Source organism: Mustela erminea, chromosome 9 (assembly GCF_009829155.1).
Source record: "Mustela erminea isolate mMusErm1 chromosome 9, mMusErm1.Pri, whole genome shotgun sequence".
Classification (NCBI taxonomy): Eukaryota; Metazoa; Chordata; class Mammalia; order Carnivora; family Mustelidae; genus Mustela; species Mustela erminea.
In genome coordinates this window covers 85,196,261-85,216,713 of record NC_045622.1, presented here as the reverse complement: position 1 = coordinate 85,216,713, position 20,453 = coordinate 85,196,261, and the positions used below count along the sequence as shown (strand labels likewise).

General features: G+C 42.9%; 1 protein-coding gene and 1 pseudogene across 1 annotated transcript in view; one reads left to right on the top strand and one right to left on the bottom strand.

The window, feature by feature from the left end:
- KIAA1549L (KIAA1549 like) overlaps nucleotides 1–20,453 on the bottom strand; it is a 251,026-nt gene that overhangs the window by 189,706 nt on the left and 40,867 nt on the right. The window lies entirely within an intron of this gene.
- On the top strand, nucleotides 16,160–18,494 carry LOC116598667 (annotated as a pseudogene).

The following is a 20,453-nucleotide window of genomic DNA, read 5'->3' as shown; positions in this document are numbered from 1 at the left end:
TTATAAGCTTCAACTTCATTTTAATATCAATACAGCTAGAAGCAAGGGCAATTCATTTTTTAATGAATTAGCTAGAACTACTAATACCTGCACATGGCAAAACATTCTAAGCGATACAAATAGACAATGAGAAGTCAGTCTCCTCCTCAGCCTTCAGACCTAAAGTCCTCCTCCCTCCCCAAAATAATCATTGTTGCCAATTGCTGGTACCTCTTTCCAGAAATATCACTGGCTTTATTAATAGACACATTTTTACAAGCGAGAATGCATAGTTCACTCATCTAGTCTTTCCTTCTCCATGTAATGACATATCTTAGAGTTCATTCTATAAGAGCATGTATAACTCCATCTTTTTAATGGCTGTATGGGATATTATTATATGAATATAACATAATGAACCCATCTTCTAAGGATGTTCAGTTAGATTGCCTCTAATGATCTGAAGCAGGTCAATGTTCTCTTTCACACTGAAAAGAACAATAAATAAACAGTATTTCATTCTATTGTGGCCGTTAATAAATAAATCACAGCTTTCCAAGATAAATCGATCTTGTTTATGTTCCATTCTTTCTCTTTTCCTTTTTTTTTTTTTTAAAGAATTTATTTATTTGACTGGCAGAGATCACAAGTAGGCAGAGAGGCAGGCAGAGAGAGAGGGGGAAGCAGGCTCCCTGCTGAACAGAGAGCTTGATGCGGGGCTGGATCCCAGGACCCTGAGATCATGACCTGAGCGGAAGGCAGAGGCTTTAACCCAATGAACCACCCAGGTGCCCCTCTTTTTATTTTCTGAGGCCATCTTTAACAGAAGGCTCATGACCTCAGGGAGCACTGATCTTAATTTCATATTTTACTAGGAACCCCGTGGGTACAAAACTAAGAACTTAAGAGGCTCCCTTTCTGGGTACCATGTTGTTACCACAACAAAAATGAATTATCCACATATCCATGATCAGACCACTGATTTACAGTGCCTCTCTCAAACTGGTCCCAGCTCCATTTCCTCCTTTAAGAAATTGAGGAAATCAGCCATATTATAAATGACTTTTTCTCATCAAGAATAGAGATGTAACTTAAATATGTCATGGGGTTAATTACCTAAAGGGTCTTATACACTCTCCAGTGCTGTGAATAAAGATGCATTTCAATGTACTTGGCTTCCTTTTCAATTCTATGAATTTTAAGTACTAAAACCATCATTCTGAGAAGGATCCATAAATTTCACCAGACTGCCAAAAGGGCCCATGGCTCCAAAAAAGGGTGAGACTCTCTGACTGCTAGTGAATTCCAGGCAACTGGGAGGTGCCAAGCAAAATCAACTACTTTAAGAAATGCAGCGTCTTCCCCATTCACTGTTCACACCTCTGAAAATTTCCTGACATATTTCATTAACACGAGCTGTTTCTAAATCAGGTAAAAGAGGCTCAATTAACCAAGCTCATTTACTGGGTTCTTGATTTGATAATTTAAGATATTTCTTAGAAAAAAATCCCGCAAGATGGGATCAGGAGGGGGACAAACCATAGGAGACTCTTAATTTCATGAAACAAACTGAGGGTTGCTGAGGGGTGGGGGGAGGGATAGGGTGGCTGGGTGATGGACACTGGGAGGGTACGTGCTATGGTGAGTGCTGTGCAGTGTGTAAGCCTGATGATTCACAGACCTGTACCCCTGGGGCAAATAATACATTATATGTTAATTTTTTTAAAAAAGGAGGTCTTGTGATGTGATGAGCACTGGGTGTTACACACAACTGATAAATTATTGAACAGTACATCGAAAACTAAGTATGTACTATATAATGGCTAATTGAATTTAAATTTAAAAAAAAAACAGCTTGCTTTCAAATAGCATTGGACTCCCAAACAGATCCCTGGATGATCAGAGTCAATTACATCGAATTTATTACCAGATGTGTTCATCATTTCTTCAAGAAAAAAAAATTTTTTTCAGCTTTTCTTTTCTCTCCATGTTTCCGATTTTAAAAAAAGGTAGGGATTTGCTGGAACACTTAAAGACACTAATTATTTGTTACTCCTTGACCTTTCTATATCCCCGATAAAAATGAGGCAAAATATTCTGTTAATAACATGACTTTACAGTGCAGCCTAATTGCAGGGAAGAGTTGTGTTCATGCCTTATATGATTGCTCTCACTTGTCCCTAAGAGTCATTTTCAGTCTCGTACATATCTTAACAAAGCACATAAGGACAACTGTTTTAGTGGGTATGGATGTTGTCTAACTCTGAACCCAAATTCAAGGGCTTCTCCACCAATCCCTTAACAATGAGGTGGTTTCATTCCCCTGATAGTGGGTAGATCATCTTACAACACAGAGATGGAAGGATTAATAGAGTTGCAGGATCGAGTCCCTTACATGGGTCACTGTGAATATTTTAAAAGATGATGGTGTTCCCCACTATCTGAAATTATCTTATGCATTTATTGATTTGTTTCTTTGCTCTATACCCCTGAAATGTAAGCTCTGTGAGAGATGGGGTCTTACTGTCTTGCTCATTCACTACCATGTGGCAAACATCAAAAATACTGCCTAACACCTTTGTTTCTACAGCGAGATGGATGAAGAAGCCTCTTCTCATATAAATCAATTAAAGAAAGGGATATAATATATTCTTTAAAAATCTGGTTTAGGGGAGCCTGGGTGGCTCAGTCGGTTAAGCATCTGCCTTCAGCTCGAGTCATGATCCCAGGGTCCTGGGACTGAGCTCCATGTTATCCCTGCTCAGTGGAGTCAGCTTCTTCCTTTCCCTCTGCCCCTCTGCCTGCTCAGACTCACATGCTCTCTGTCTCTCAAACAGATAAATAAAATCTTTTTTAAAAAATCTGGTTGAGGTTGCAATAAAGAGAAAGGGTTATAAATCAGAACCGAGAAGAAAGAGTAACTTTACTGTGTGACACAGAGCTAGCATTTGCCCTGAGGACATCAGTTGACCAGGAGCCTGGGGTTTTACAAAGTGCTTTGTTTTGTGGACCTGAGGACAAAGCCTAGGGCTTGATGATGGTGACAGAGCAGATCAAGAGTACCCCTTTCCAAAATGTCACATTGCTCAAATGGAAACAACCTCAGAGAATGAGACGGGGAGTGGGAAGGGCACCAGAACCATGTCCTTTAGATGGAGACTTATTATCTATCCTGGCCTCCTTGAGGCAGGAAAAAGGTATCTTCTAAGAATGTCTAACCCAAAGCCCACACCATTCGTATATGTGTAGGGCCAGATTTCACGCTACCAGTGTGGCTTGGAAGAATAATAACAACCACCACTGAGCTGAAAATGTGATTAAAGTAGCCCTTGGTTGTCATTAAACTGTGGCGGGAACAAATGCAAATCCTTCTCTCTGGAGAAAGACATTTCAAACACAGGACTCTGGTAATTCCAATAGAAAAAGTTTAAGGAACACGAGCTCACAATTAAAAAAAAAGAAAGAAAGAAAAGAAAAGAACCGCTAGCGATGCCTGGGTGGCTCAGTTTGTTAACTGTCTGCCTTCAGCTCAGGTCATGATCCCAGAGTCCTGGGATCAAGTCCTGAGTCGGACTCTTTGCTCAGCGGGGAACCTGCTTCTCCCCCTGTCTGTCACCACCGCACACCAGCCCCCGTCTGTGCTCTCTCTCACCGACAAATAAATAAATAAAATCTTTTTTTAAAAAGCCACTAAAAATAAGAGCAAGCAAGTTACTATGAGTAAGAATTATCAGAAAAGTAGAGATACTGCAATGATCAGATAGAGAATATAAAATAATTAAGTTTAATATGTATAAAGAAATAATAGAGGTGATTAAAAATTTGATGAAGATAAGTGAGTAAACAGCTTTTGAAAAGAGCCAAATAGAATTTCTAAAATAGAAAATATGATAATGAAAACCAAAAAACAGGTAAGTAGCATATTAGACACAGCCAAAGACAGAATGTATTAACCTTAAGACAGATTTGAGGAAATTACCCAGAATGCAGCCCGGAAAGATCATTCAAATACATTTTAAAAGCTGAGTAATATGAAGGACAAAGGGAGAAGGTTTAACGTATATCTAATCAGATTTCTGGAAAGGAGAAAAGTAAGATGATTGAGGTAAAAGTAAGAGTCAAATAAATAAGGGCTAACAATTTGTTTAATTAATTACAGATGTGAATTCTCAGACTGAAGACAAAGTAGAATAAACAAAAAGAAATCAGTATCTAGACATCAAAAATTTCAACACTTAGTGAAACTGAAGAAATCAAAATGACGAAGAAGAGAGTAACAGTGGTCAGACACGAGACAGATGACTGACAAAGACTGAGCGGACTTCTCTGCATCAAGAATGAAAGTAAAATGACATCTTCAGAGAGCTGAGAGAAAATAACTGTCAGTCAGGAATAAACCAAACTGTCTCTCAAAACAAAGGTGAGGTAAAGACATTTCCAGGCAAACAGAAATGGACAGAGGTCATCACGAATACATCCTCACTAAAGGAATTTTAAAAGAATGTATAGCTAACCCTTGAACAACATGGGGGCTTTAGGGAGGCCGACCCTCCGCACAGCCAAAAATCTGCATGTTTAATTTTTGACATCCCCAAAATTTAACTGAATTCTTAATAGACTGAATTCTTAAATTCATACTGAATACTGAATTCTTAAAATAAGATACTGAATCCTTAAAATAAAACAAGCTAAAGAAAATGTTATTAAGAAGTTCATAAGGAAGGGGTGCCTGGGTGGCTCAGTGGGTTAAGCCGCTGCCTTCTGCTCAGGTCATGATCTCAGGGTCCTGGGATCGAGTCCCGCATCCGGCTCTCTGCTCAGCAGGGAGCCTGCTTCCCTTCCTCTCTCTCTGCCTGCCTCTCTGCCTACTTGTGATTTCTCTCTGTCAAATAAATAAATAAAATCTTTAAAAAAAAAAAAAAAAAGAAGTTCATAAGGAAGGAAGAGGGGCACCTGGGTGGCTCTGTCCGTTAAGCATCTGCCTTCAGCTCAGGTCATGGTCCCAGGGTCCTGGGATTCACTCCTGAGTCAGGCTCCCTGCTCAGTGGGGAGTCTGCTTCTCCCTCTACAACTCCTCCAATTCCTCCATCCACCCCCAACTTGCTCATTTGTACACCCTCACTCTCCAGCAAATAAATAATATCTTTTTTAAAAACCTGAAAACAGGCATACTAAAACCAAAAAAAAAAAAAAAAAATCATAAGAAAGAAAGAGAAAATACATTTACAGCACTGTACTGTATTTATCAAAGAAAATCTGTGGGTAAGTAGACTTGCCCAGTTCAAACCCATGCTGTTCAAGGGTCAACTGTACCCAGAAAGAAGGAAAGTGATTCAGAAGGAAGATCTGAAATGGCAGAAGGAATAGTTAAGCAGTTAAGTGCAAAAGCTCATAGTTAGACAAATCTTCTCTCTTTGAGTTCAGAGTTGGAGACTTGTTCAAACGATACTAGCAGAAAGAGGAGACTAGCTGGGGCTTATTACTCACAAATGAGATAAACTGGACATGATTACCCAACTAAGAAACGTGGATATAACTTATTCTTTCATTTGCACGCAAAAATTCTCCATAATATAAGAGACTTCCACACACAAGTGAATTCAAACCCCTTGGGGTAAACACCAAAACTTAAATTTTCAAAGGAAAGTTTATTCCACCAAACCGTGAGATTATTATTAGGCCCTCTCTTGTTCGATAATTTCCACCTTCTTTCTGGGACTTGTTATCTCACAAATGAATGACACAAGGTGACTGGGATTGCCCAGGCCCAGAAACTAAATCATGAAGATTTTCCTTCTCAGGATTAGGATCCATTTCAGATAATAGGGAGAGAAAGTGGAAGAGTCAGAAATGTACCAAATTCGGAAAGAAGGGCTGTGCGGAGATTTCTTTTCTTTTCTTTTCTTTTTTTAGCTCTCAATCACTAACTGACCAGAACATGTTCAGAAATGACCAGTTATCAGCATCTGATGGATCTGATGGGCCCGTGCCAAGTAAGAATCACCATTTCAAAGAGCCCCAAGGTTACATTTTAAGGGACCTTCAAATCCTTGCACGTTGATCACAGAGATGCTGAAAGGGGAAAAGGGCAACAGAAGAACGCTTCTCACGCCGGAAATGGTGCTTTCAGGAGCTACAGTGAGGTACTGAGGGCCTTCCAACTAAACGTGGCAACCCACACACCTGGGTCTCGGAGTGGTGTTTCTGGAACTGAAACCAGATAAAATACAGATAAGGAGATAAGATAAGAAGCTGGGATAAAAACCAGGAATGGGACCTTAAGTCTGTGCCTAAAATGGTGGCCAGCTTGACTGCTGCCAGTCGGTTTAGTAAAGCCAACGGAATGGGTAAACCACCCGCTTAACTGATTTTTCCCTCCAGAAATGACCAGGAATTTGATTCAACTAACAAAATTCTACTATCTCTCTTGAAATAGTGTAGCTCCTCCTAAAATGATCCACATGAACCAAATCTCTGTTCACCTCCCCCCCAAAAAAAATCAAGAAAGGAAAAAAGATCTGCTCAGTTGGACACCAACAGTTAGCCAACAGTGGAAACCCAGGGACAGGAACAGCGCAGGGGAAGAGCGGCCTGGACAGGGCTAAAGAGGGGCAAGCAGGTGGTAGTGGGCCAGCCAGACGGGCTGGGTTCAGACAAGGAATCCTCGATGCAAAGTGGGACCAGGAAAGAGGGCCCTTTATCCAGTCTGGGGATATCCAGGGAAGGTGGGGGACGGATGTTCTGTAATACACTCAGATCTGGTCACTGTGGGTGCGGGAGCGAGGTGGGAAAGAGCAGGCAGGGTGACGGTCTTTAAAAACAAGCAGCTCAAGCCCAGTAAAGGCAGGCTTTACTGCAGGAGGTGGGGGGTGGGGGGATTTGTAGGCATCCTTCTTTATCAGGGGCTTACTATGGGACACACATGCACAAGCACTTCTCATACTTATGACCACCCTATGAGGCACAAAGTATAATTCCCATTTTACAAAGGAGGAAAGCGTCAGAGAGGAGCCACAATGTACCTCTTTAGTAATTAGCAGTCACAATTCAAACCCAGAACTGTCTGATTTCAACACCAACAGCTGCTCTGACTCCCGACCTCCTGGTCCAGGGCCCCTCAATCTCCTTCTGCCTGCACCCCCCTGATCATGCTGCTTCAGTACATACCATCTTCTCTTCCGTCATCTCTTAACTTATTTATTCTTTTTTTTTTAAAGATTTTATTCATTTATTTGACAGGCAGAGATCTCAAATAGGCAGAGAGAGAGAGAGAGGGAAACAGGCTCCCTGCTGAGCAGAGAGCCTGATGTGGGGCTCAATCCCAGGACCCTGGAATCCTGACCTGAGCCGAGGGCAGTGGCTTTAACCCACTGAGCCACCCAGGCGCCCCTCATTTATTCTTTTTTAATCTTGGCTAAGAGGAGGTAAAAGCCTTTTTTCCATTCACATCCATTAAAGACCATCACCCCTGTGTAAATCCACTTAGTCAAGCTAATCCATTTTTTAAATAATATGCATATATGAGAGTGTTCTAAGAAGGTTGAAGTGCTTTCGCGAGGGAAGATTGTGTTAGTAAAACAATCACTATCCTCATGCAAGCAGGCCCACTCCTCAGAGAAGCTTCTGGTACTGGCATACAACGGACACAAGTGACAATGCTGACAAGGTGAGACAGCTAGGATTACTGCACAGAGTGCCTGAGTCAACAATTCAGGTGCGGAACTGAAAGTGAACTTCTTTCCTTTCATCAGTGAAATGTCCAAGGCACAGACAATGACCCAGCGGGAGCTGAAGGACTCCAGGGAGGTGGGCCAGGTGTCAGGAGCCCCAGGGCTTACATCCCAGTTCTGCCTCTACCTGGTTGGCTGGACACTGAGGCCCGACACTGGACTCCACTTCCCTCCTCTCTGGCCCGGCCTCCCCCATCTCAGTCGCCTCCCCTGAAAGGTACCAATTAGGAGTGAGCATTCGGGGGGCCGGCCAGCCTGCCTCCATTTGGGTTCTGCATCCGTGATGACCAGTTGTACCGCTGGACAAGGAACCGAACCCCCCTCTCCATCCGTGTCCTCATCTCTACAACGGATCAACACAGTGATCCTGTGACAGTTCACTGTGTCAACTTGCCAGATATTGGACTTGACATTATTCTGGGTGTGTCCATGACAGTGTTCCTGGATGAGATTAACAGTCTAATCATCAGACTGAATAAAGAAGATTGCCCTCCCCAAGGTGGGGAGGCTTCATTCTCTCTGTTGTAGGCTTGAATAAAATAACAGGCTGCATAAGAAAGAAGTCACTCTCTATCTGACTGCATTCGAGCAGGGACACTAGTCTTCTGCCTTTTAACTCAGACTCAGATGGGACCCAAACCATCAGCTCTCCTGGGTCTCTGGCTTGCTGATCCTGGACCATTCAGCCTCCATAAGCAGTTGAGCCATTTCCTTAACATAGTTTCTAGATATCATTATCTATATCAATATCTAGATAGGTGTGAGTATAGGAATGGGGAGATACATACCTACACATCCTAGTAGTTCTGCCTCTCTGTAGAGACCAGACTACAAGACCTCCACATTACTTTAAAATTAAATTAGACAATACTCTTTGGACAAAACCTAGCATATCATAGGACCTCACTAAATATCATATTTGACCACTAGACACTGAACATCCCCATCCTATGAGTCTAATTAAAAGAACCATAAAATGTGTAAAAGCTAAAACGGTTTTTAAAAAGCTGCAGAGCGATAAAAATTTAGGTCACTCCATCTGCAACCACAAGCTTCTTCATTCTCCTTTCTGGAATAGATGTGTGATTTACAGAGATGCCGTAACTATGGTGACGTCTATGAAAACACTACCAAAACAAACAAACAACAACAACAAAAACAACCCTGATGCCGGGGTCTATATTTCATGCCCATTTGCTTCCTCACCTAAAGAAATGTTACTGCCGATTCCAAAAGCAAATGTCCATTCCATCCCTATTCAGGTGGCCTTGAATCTTGTGAACTTAATTAGAGCAAGTCAAGACACTAAGCCTCAGACCCTCACACACCGGGTTAATTAACCAGATACAGCACAACTCTTGCCATGCAAATCAGAGCGCGCCCTGGAAAAGCCAAAAGGAAAGGGAACATCATTCTATGCCTAAGAAAGCAAGCTGAAATAAACAAATCTTGGGCTTTTCCAAGTAACATTCTCTTTTTCCAGTTTCCAGAAATAACACTGTTCTTCTTTGGGCCATTTCTAGGAAATAAAATATCAAGCCGCCATTTGCATTGTGGGTTGACATCATTCTTTCTATCTTTATAAAATCAAAAGGTGCCACACAGATCATCAGAGCAACTTTCTTCTGAGAATGCTGATCACACAAGCTGCTTTGTTCTGAGTTATGTAGTGGCTTACAAATTAAATGCCCAAATGGGATCTTCTTTGTTGAAATCTACCTAACCACAAACTAGTCGAACTAATTGAAGACTCTTTCCAAGAATGCCCATATTATTGTTTCTGAGCTGAGATCATGGAAACAAGAGGAAAAGTACTTTGATTTCCATTTAGAACATATTCACACCTATTTTCAAAGACATCATTGAAGCTCAGTCCTAATTACAAGTCACCATGAGGCAGGGTCAAGTGAAAGAGAGTTCCCCGGTGCTACTTCAAAGGTTCATTCAACAGATCTTAATTGGCCCCCTCTGTTGTGAGCAGCATGGCGCAGGGTGTTTGGGTCTACAATGGCAAACCAAACAGAAAGAACCCTGGCCTTCTCAGAGCTGCTTCTGACAGAGCCAAAGTAAGTCTGGTCCTAGAACATGACAGAGGCCACCTAAGCTGACCCTACAGGACGCTGACCTCCCAAAGGGCACAGCACAGACCATTTGGGGAATGGAGACAAAAGCAGAGAAAGAGCAGGCCTCAATGGTTGCAACAGCTCTAGGAGAAACTACTTCAAAGTTACACCACACTGGGTGTCTGGGTGGCTCAGTGGGTTAAAGCCTCTGCCTTCGGCTCAGGTCCTGAGATCGAGCCCCACATCAGGCTCTCTGCTCAGCGGGAAGCCTGCTTCCTTCTCTCTCTCCCTCTCTGCCTGCCTCTCTGCCTACTTATGATCTCTGTCTGTCAAATAAATAAATGATAAAATCTTTAGGGAAAAAAAAGTTACATCACACTTTGCTTATAAGCATAAAACTGTGCAGAAATACTCAAATGTAAAACCACCTTTCAAAATCAAAGAAGAAGTAATTGGCCAGATCTTACCTAATGAGTTATCCAAGCATACCCTCAGGATAAATTCAGGCCTTTCGGATGTACATTTTTCCTACATGCTGAAATGCTTTATTAGTCAAGGGTAAGAGACAGGTTACATAACATTCACCGCCCCCATCACCCTAAATATGACTTACAAATAAAATACAATAAAAGTCTGTTCCAGCATTTCCCAAAAATACTTTGTGAAAAATAGGCTCTATGGGTTTAAAAAAAAAAGAGTGGGTGAGGAAATATTGCGAAAATACCCTCTACTTATAGCTTTATAAAGGACATCTACATATATCAAAGTAGAAAACCCCAAGTATCCCTGTTTTTATATCTGGTATAGTTGTAAACAGTGGGACTAAAGCAGTAAACAAACAAACAAAAAAACCCACAAAATCCTGCTTTTGGGAAGCTGATATTCTAATAGGGGAAAGAAACCAGGCAATAAATAAGTACTTAGGGAAAAAATAAAGCAGAGGAAAGGAAATCAGAACAGGGAAGAGGACGTTACTATTTTATATAAGGTGGTCAACAGAGACTTCACTAACAAAGGGACATTTGGGTCAAGATAGGAAGGGAGAAAGCCCTGTGGCTTTCAGGAGGGAGAGTAATCCAGGCCGAGTAATCCAGCCACAGAGCAGTATGTGCAAAGGCCTTGAGGCAGGAGGGTGTGCAGCAGGTTTGAGGCACAGCAGAAATGCCAGCATTGGCTGGAGGGGTATTGAGCAAGGTGGGGAGTGATAGACAAGATGAAAGAGGAAGCCAGGGCTACATCATACAGAGATTTTGGCTCAAACTTGGAGTTAAACAAGATGCAATTGGAGGCTTCCGAGCAGAGCTCTAACATGAGATCAAACTCACAATTTAACAGGATCTCACTGGCTGCTGTGTTTCATGCTGTCTAGATGGCGGCAAAGGGAGGGAGAGAAACACGGAGACCAGTTTGTAGGGTACTTCAAAATTCCGGCTGAAAAATGACAGTGGTTTGGAACGGGGGAATACAGTGAAGACTGTGAGACGTGATCAGAGTCTGGATATATTATGGAGGTAGAGCCAGGTGGAGGAGGTCAAAGAGAAGTCAAGGACAACCCCAAGATTTCTGGCCTGAACAGCTGGAAGGATGGGGTCACCCAGGGAAGTGGGGATAGAAAGATAGGTGTGAAAGCGGAGCTGTAAGGAGATTTAAGACTTAGAGGTTCTGAAGATGAGGAGGGACCAGCAAAGAACACTGAAAACAGCTAAGAAAGAATGGGGTCTGGGAAGACAAGTGAAGAAAGCACCTAAGGAAGGAAGAAGTGGTCCTCCCTTAAATGCTGCTGTGAGGACAATAAAATGAAGACTGAGAAGGGACCACTGGGTTTGACCAAGTGGGAGGCCATAGGTGACCTTGATAAGAATAACTTTGTGGAATGTAATGATCCAAAGGGGCACGTGCACCCGAATGTTTATAGCAGCAATGTCCACAATAGCCAAACTATAGAACCTAGATGTCCATCAACAGATGAATGGATATGGAAGATGTGGTATATATATACAATGGAATACTATGCAGCCATCAAAAGAAATGAAATCTTGCCATTTGCGACGACGTGGATGGAACGAAAGGGTATTATGATGAGCAAAATAAGTCAATCCAAGAAAGACAATTATCATATGATCTCCCTGATATGAGAAATTTGAGAGGCAACAAGGGAGGTTTCGGGGTAGGGAAGGGAAAAATGAAACAAGATGGGATCAGGAGGGAGACAAATCATAAGAGACTCTTGATCTCACAAAACAAACTGAGGGTTGCCAGGAGGAGGGGGGTAGGGGGAGGGGGGTGGGGTTATGGACATTGGGGAGGGTATGCACTATGGTGAGTGCTGTGAAATGTGTATACCTGGCCATTCACAGACCTGTACCTCTGGGGCTAATAACACATTATATGTTAATAAAAATAAAAAATTATTAAAAAAAGAATAACTTTATGGGATGATAAGGAAAAAGCCTGATTAAAGTGGATTCAAGAGAGAATGGGAAACTCAAAAACAACAACAAACAACCCAGGGAAAAAATGGGCAAAGGACTTGAATAGACTTTTCTCCAAAGATACAGAAAATGGCCAACAAGCACGTGAAAAGATGTTCAATGTCATTAGCCATTAGACAGATGCAAATTGAAACCACAATGAGGAAAAAAAAACCATCATGAGATACCACCTCATATCTACTAGGGTGGCTATGGGAAGAAAACCAGGAAATATCCAATATTGATAAGGATATAAGGAAACTGAAATGTTTGTACATTGCTGAGAGTAATGTAAAATGGTCCAGCCACTTGGTCCAAACCATCAAAAAATTCAGCAGCGACTCAAAAACTGAAACACAGAACTACCATATGCCCCAGCAATTCCACTCCTAGGGATACACCCTGAAGCACAGAAAACAGATCCTCAAACAAATGCATGTACGTGAATGTTCACAGCAGCACTATTCACAACAGCCAGATGGTAGAAACAAGCCAAGTGTCCGTCCATGAAGGAAGAGATAAACAAAAGGGGCCATATACATACAATGAGATCTTATGAAGCAGTAAAAGGTAAAGAAATTCTCCACATGGGCACAACATGCATGAACACTGAAAACCTTATGTAAGCAAAAGAAGGTCACCATATTGTATGAGCCCATTTTATAAAATACACAAAACAGGTAACGCCAGGCAGAAAACAGACGGGTGGTTGCTGGAGGCGAGGGGGAGGGGAGAGTAGAGGGAAGCACATAACCAGCAAGGGGTGGGGGCACTTAGGGAACGACAGGAAGGCTTTGGAACTAGGTGAAGCTACATGGCACCATGAATGTACTAAATGCTACAGAACTGTATGTTTTAATATTAAAATGGTTTGTTTTATGTTAAGTGAATTTCACCTTAATTTTTTAAAAGAGCAAGAAGGGAAGAAAGGAACAGGAGACAGTTTGAAAGAAGTTTCTTCCAAGGAGGCTGGCTGGAAAGGGGAAGAGGTTCAGAGCTGAAGAGGGCTGTGTGGTCAACGCAGGGTTTCTCTGACATGCTAGATGGAGCGCATGCCCGTCCACACCTGGAGAGAGGGGACTGGAGGGGAAACTGCTGGCAGGAGGACCTTTGTCTCATGCACAAGAGGCAAAGATGCTTCATCCTTGCCAGGAGAGGAAGTAGGAGTCGGGCAGCTTGGTCATGGCGGCCGTGGGGGGTTGTGGAAATTCTCTGTTGGAATAGGGCTTTCTTTAGGAGATGTGGGGATATTATAAGTGGGGAAAAGGTGACAAGCAGTTATCCCAGAGCGTGGGTGTGTGCCCGGATAGGGCAACTGGGCAGCACTGCTGGGCGGCTTGAACAACCCATTTAAAGATAATAGAAATAAACTGAACTAGTCAGCCTGGTTGTGTGGTTTTCTCCAAACGCACTCAGTTGCCTGGGGAAAGGTAGAGAGCTATTTGATGTATTTATCCCTAAGTTCCCCCAAAGATACCTGACCGTAGAAGCTTATTAATAGCCCCCAAGGAGCCTACATAAAAGTATATAACAGAGGATAGGAAAATACCAGTACCCCTAAATCCTCTTTTCTATCTAGTGCAAGCATAAATGATAAGGGGGGGGGTAGGTCCGGAGGCCCAGCAGGGGCTCGCAGGCATGATTAGACTGGCCAGAAGGGCACCTGGGAGGGAGAGCAGAATGGCTTGGCTGTCAGAGTCTGAGCTTTGGAGTCAGATTCCCATTCCAGCCGAGTGACCTTGGGCAAATGAGTCTCTCTGAGACGTATCATAAAATGGGGGAACTATCACCTGCCTTCCAAAGATGTGATAAGGACTGATGATAAGCACTTAGCAGCTCAAGTTTCAAGCATATAACAGGCACCGATCTAAGGAGGTAACTATCATTATTAGCCAGTCAGATCTGCCAGATCAACCGGATGAAAGATGACACCACCAGAACGCCATCCACCCGGAGGCCCCGAACACCTGTGTGCTCGGAAGGTCTCTGGGGAACCTTGAACAATTAACACAACTCCCTTTCGATTTACAGTGAGGAACTTCACCAGTCCAGAGAGATCTTGACTGCTTTAGCTCAAGAGTACTTTGGTGTTTCTAGTTCCTAAGTTAATGAGCAGAAAAGAAGCATGCTAAGCATGCTCCGCTTGCTAGAAAATGGTACACTTCACAAAGGCTGCCATGCACCCTGGTCTCATGTTTTTAACTTCTGGAAGAATTCTAGACTTCTAGAACATCACAAAACCAGTACAGAGGGTTCAGTACCCTTTCAGCCAGCTTCCTTCGAAGATAACATCTTACATAATCATGATACAACTGATGGAACCAGGAAAAGAACTCCGATAAATTATATTGATGACTTGACTTGACAGACCTTATGTGAATGCTGCCAGCTTTGCCTCTGATGTTCTTTTTCTCATGCGGCATCCAATCCTGGGTCCCACTCTGCATTTAGTTCTCAAGGCTTGTTAGCCCCTGCCAACCTGTGATGGGTCCTTGGTCTTTGCCTTTCACAGCTGAGACATTGGCTGAGAGAACTGGTCAGGTCTCTTGCATAATGTCCCTTGATCTGGGTATGTCTGATGTTTCCTCACTATGAGTGAGATTGGGCATTTTGAGTAAGAATCCCCCATAGAGGATATTTCACTCTTCTCAGGGCATCAAAAGACGGGGCACATCACAAAAGAGTTGATACATCTCCTTCCTGGTGCTGTCACTCTCGATCTTTTGGTGATGGTGGTATTTGCCCGGTTTTGCACCCCTATCATATTTGATAACAGTGGAAAATAGAATCTCAATCTTTCTCCTGGTCGGAGTGGAAGTAAGCAGATGTTTCCATTCACATTCCAGTGTCTGTACACCAATGTAAATGTAATTGTAAATGTAATTGTACTTAGCACCCAAAAGGTTTACTTTCCTTTCTTTCTCTTGATTATATTGTAAGTTATTTTATCCCCAGATATGCTTAAAAGAGAAAAAGAAGGGTTTTAGTTACACCCCCAGCCACACCCAGAAACTCTTTACAACCTAAGTGTCCCCAACTCCCACATGAGAATAACAATAGATCATCAACATCAAAATCATCATCAACATCAACATCAGCAACAAAGATCATCAACCTTGATCATCAACTACACTCAAGGTTCTTTACATACATCCCCTCTATTCTCAGAATTCCGAGGACACATGTTATTAGCTGCATTTGAGGAAAGGAGGAAAGCTCGGAGAGTTGAAGTACTTTGACTCCGGTCAAGGCGAATACAGTAGAGCGGGACCCCCAGCCCACCTGATGCTCAGGCTCCTGACATAGCACCTGCTGCAATATTAAGTCTGAACAGTGTGGCAGGAAAATAGCTTCCTGGGGCCCAGCCCCCACATGCTAACAGAGAGTATAACCCAATCATCATGACAACCACTCTTCCCGAGGTGTGGACATGGTCTGGCCCTGGATATTCTCTTTTCTAATTTCACAACAGCTATGAGATGGGTAGTATGCACCCCCATTTCACAGAGGTCAGAAAGAGCAAATAACATGCTCAGGATCAAAAACCAAAACCCTGGCCTAAATCTGGTCGTGCCTCTAATTTACACAAAATATGCCACAAAGATATAATCAGCAAAATCCAAACTGAAAAATTCCATAAGCAAACAACTTTGCCTTTTTTCCTCTTGCACTTTTATATATAATAAAGAGAGAGAGACATGATGGAGAACCTATAGATTAAAAGACACTTAAAAGGAATTTTTACAAATAGCAGATGTGGGGCTTACTGGATTCTTTTTCAAACAAACTGTAAAAGATAATAGAAAATGTATAACATTGGATTCTATTGATATTAAGAATTATTAATTTGTTCAAATGTGATAACGACATTTTAGTTGTGTTTTAAAGTCTTTATCTGTTTCCTTTCAGTGGCAAGATGATGGTGTAAATTTCCAAGAAGGGGAAGTTTGTTGCTGATGGCACCTTCAGAGCTGAACTGAATGAGTTTCTCACTCAGGACATGGCTGAAGATGCTCACTCCGGAGTTGGGGTCCAAGGTATACTAACCAAGTCAGAAATCATCACCTTGGCTGGACCTTAAGGTACACTAAGACAGAAATTATCACATTGGCCACCAGGACACAGAACGTTCTTGGTGAGAAGGACCAGTGGATCTGAGAATCGACTGCTGTGGTTCAGAAGAGGTTTGGCTTCCTTAAGGGCACTGTAGAGCTCCACACTGAAAAGGAGGCCACAAGAGGTCTGTGTGCTGTGGTACCAGCTCCTGGGAGGCCCTGCTGTGAGGTGGGGGTAGGGAGGCTGCAGTTCAGCATGGAGAGTAAGGTCAAAGGCCCTGAGGTCGTGGTATCTGGGAAACTCCAAGGACAGAGGGCTGAATTCATGAAGTTTGTGGATGACTTGCTGATTCACAGTGGGGACCCTGAGAACTATTATGTTGACACTGCTGTATGCCATGGGCTGCTCAGACAGGGTGTGCTGGGCATCAAAGTGAAGAATGTGCTTCCCTGGGATCCAAGTGCTAAGACTGGCCCTACGAGACCCTGTCCTGATCATGTGAGCATTTTGGAGGAGACAGAGCCCACCACCCCCATCTCAGAACAGAAGGGTGGTAAGCCAGAGCCGTTGCCCAGCCAAAGCAGGTACCCATGGTATAACGGGCTCTCTCCTTGGCGGCTGGATCTCGAGTCTGGATTTGCTCCATAATGATCTTTAATGAAACCTTTGAAAAAGAAAAAATTAAAATTTTAAAAATTAAAAAATAAAGGCCACCTTGATGGCTCAGTCGGTTAACCATGACAGGATTGTGAGTTCAAGCCCAACACTGGGCTACACGATGGGCATGGAGCCAACTTAAAATAAATAAATAAATAATCCTTATCCTTTTAGAGATTCATATTGAAATATCTACGAATGAGGGGGGCCTGGGTGGGTCAGTTGGTTGTGCATCTAACTCTTGAATCTGGCTCAGGGCGTGATCTCGGAGTCATGAGATCGAGCACTGAATCAGGCTCCACGCTCAGAGGGAGCCTGTTTGAGGTTCTCTTCCCTCCCTCCCTCCCTCCCCCAACTCAAGCAGGCACTTGCTCCCTCTCTCAAAATAAATAAATAAACCTTGGAAGATCTATGAATGAAAGAATATAACATATTGCATTTTATTAAAAATTATATTGGGCAAGCGTAGAGGCTGTTACCATTGAAACAAATTGGATCAGGTAATAGTCACTGAAGCTGAGTGATGGGTAAATGGGGGCTTCATTATACTATTTTGAATATTTTGTGTATTTTTAAAATTCTCCATTATAAAATATGAGAGAAGAAAAAAAAATGCCCAAGATCGTGCAAATTGCAGATGAAGGGCAGAGTCAGGACTTGAACACAGGTGATCCAAATCCAAACGCTGATTTCCTCCCACTCTCACAATACTGAGATGTGTCTACTGTGTGTTTATCTCATTTCAACGTTTATGCCTCAAAAGGAAATGCCACAACAGATCATTCTTATAAGCCTGGAGTTTCTTCAAAGAAAGCCACAGTACAAAGTGTGAGATACAGCTGTCAGAGAATCAAGTATTAGCAGGAAGATCCCTCCATACACCACGATGACTCAGAAACACTTCCAAACCTGCATTTCGTCTGTTCTCCATCCAGAGCAAATCATCAGAGAATGAGCCAACCAAGAGAACCAAGAGTCCCCTAATTGACAAAGTTTTAAAATAGGCCTTCAGAACCAAGAAGAAGAGCTGTCTGTAAGAAACACAGAAAAAGTTCTCGTATGATCTAAATAATAAAGCATATGTAACACTTTAAATAGTGCTTTCAGATTCATTAAATCATCTTGGGCTCTCAGAAATTCCTTGAGATAAGTTAGAGTATATCATAAGACCCCTACCCTAAAAATGAAGCAAATGAGACATAAAGAGGTCAAGATTTGATACGTGGACAGGGACTCAAAGTCACAATTTCATTCATTCATCATTCATTCATTCATTCATCAACTCGCTCTTTCATTCACTCAGCAAGCACAGACTCCCAGACTGCTTTCTATACTAAGTGCCTGGGATACAAAAATACAGGAGACCCGATGTCTCTGGGCTAGAGGAGCTTAGGATTTCCCCTTAGGACAGAGAGTTCTAGAGGACAGCCCTTCCCCCAGTCCCATCTCCCTCCCCTCCCCATTCTGAGTCCCACACACATCCAGGATTCTGCAGAAACAGTGCTGGCTCTAGGGAGTTGTGTGCATTTAAAGCCTGAAAGAAGATCATCACTTTCCTGGCTGAATCTCTTCTATTTGCCCTTCTCATCAGCATCCAAAGCAGGGTGTGTATTTCCACATGTAATAAATGACTAAAGCAGAAAAGGGATGGTTTCAACTTTACCCAAAGATAATTAAATCACATTTACATCACTCAACTAATATTTATTGAACATCCACTATAAGCCAGGTAGTGAGGGACCAATATGATGAATATAAGACAGTCTCAGCCATCCAAGAGCCTACAATCAATAGGGGCTCTAATCACCTACTTAACAGTATTAGGGGCAGCGCTGTTTTGTGTCATGAACCATTAAGTTTTTTTAATAACACTTAACAACTTTGAGAAGTCATAAGCTTTTCTTATTCCTTTTCTTGTTTTTCATGGCAATGTCCACTGACCTGCACCTCACTATAGGCCACCTGTGCCATATACTATAAGTTCAACTCAGAAAGAGGAGGGGGTTTGGAGAGGAATGAAAATTTAATTAATTTAAAATTAATAAAAATTAATTACAATTGAGATATAAGGACTGACATCCCATTTTATTTTTTATTTTTATTTTTTTTTTAAAGATTTTTTATTTATTTGACAGAGAGAGATCACAAGTAGATGGAGAGGCAGGCCGAGAGAGAGAGAGAGGGAAGCAGGCTCCCTGCTGAGCAGAGAGCCCGATGCGGGACTCGATCCCAGGACCCTGAGATCATGACCTGAGCCGAAGGCAGCGGCTTAACCCACTGAGCCACCCAGGCGCCCTGACATCCCATTTTAAAGAGCTTATTTTAAAAGACAAGAAGAGTCCAGGGATCACTTGCAGCCAGGGTTCAAAGGACATAGATTCTGAGGAAGATGGGAAGAATGAGGGAATTTTAGCAAGTGAACCTATGTGGAAGGGCATTCCCCGTGGGGCTGTGGCCCAAGGAAAGTGACAAAGGGCCAAGGAAGGGGCAGAAAACACCCTAGCAACGAAGAATGTAATGCATTTGGGTAGGAGCCCACTGGGCAATGGCTGTTTATCGTAAGTGCATCTAAGAGTCACCCTGGGATGCTCACAAACCATCCTGTGTCCCACTCTGAGGGATTCAGAAGGTCGAGAGAGTGGACTCTGGGAACCCACAGGTATGGGTGGATTGTTGATGACACTCTGAGAACAGTAGTGAAGAGGTATGGTGAGAGATCCAGCAGGAGAGAAAGCCAAGCTGGACTCCAGAACAAGCGCCCCGTGGTTGCCATGATCAGAATTACACTTGTCAAAGTGAGGTCTCCAGAGGCAGCATCACCTGGGATCTTGCTAGAAGCACGGATTCTCAGCCCCTGTCTCAAAATCTACTATATCGGAAACTCCAATGACGGCATTTTAACAAGCCCTCAGGTGATTCTGATGCTGCTCAAGTCTGAAGATCTGTACTCTGAGTTGATATCGGCAATGGTGTGTCATGGCCAAAACTGTGCTAAAATTCCCACTAACTCCATTCCTGGCCAACCTCACATTATTGTTATTCCATCCTTTCTTCTCTAAAACATGGTGGGGGGGTGGGGGGCAAGCTGCAAACCAGCATGTTTGGAATGACTTACTAATCTGCTTTATAAGTCACTAACATTCAATGCTTGATCAAGGGTCTGTAAAAGTATTAAAATGGAAGTGGCTCGTGAGCACTTCTCAAGCTCTGATGTGCAGACGAGTCACCTGGAGCTCCCGTTAACACGAAGATTCAGAATCCAGAAGCCCGAGTCAGGGCCTAGGCATATGCATTTCGATCTGCTCCCCAACCCCGCTCCCCCGTGGTGGGCTCCAGCAGCCCTCTCCACTCTTCCCCAAAGCTTCCTGCACCTTCCCTTTCCTCCTAGGCAGCCATCCAATCGAAATTTCTATTGGCACAGGCCCCTGCCTGAGAAGAGGGGCTTTGAGGGGTCCACATGCCAGCGGAGGGAGCTCCTGCGCCTGCCGAAGCACCTC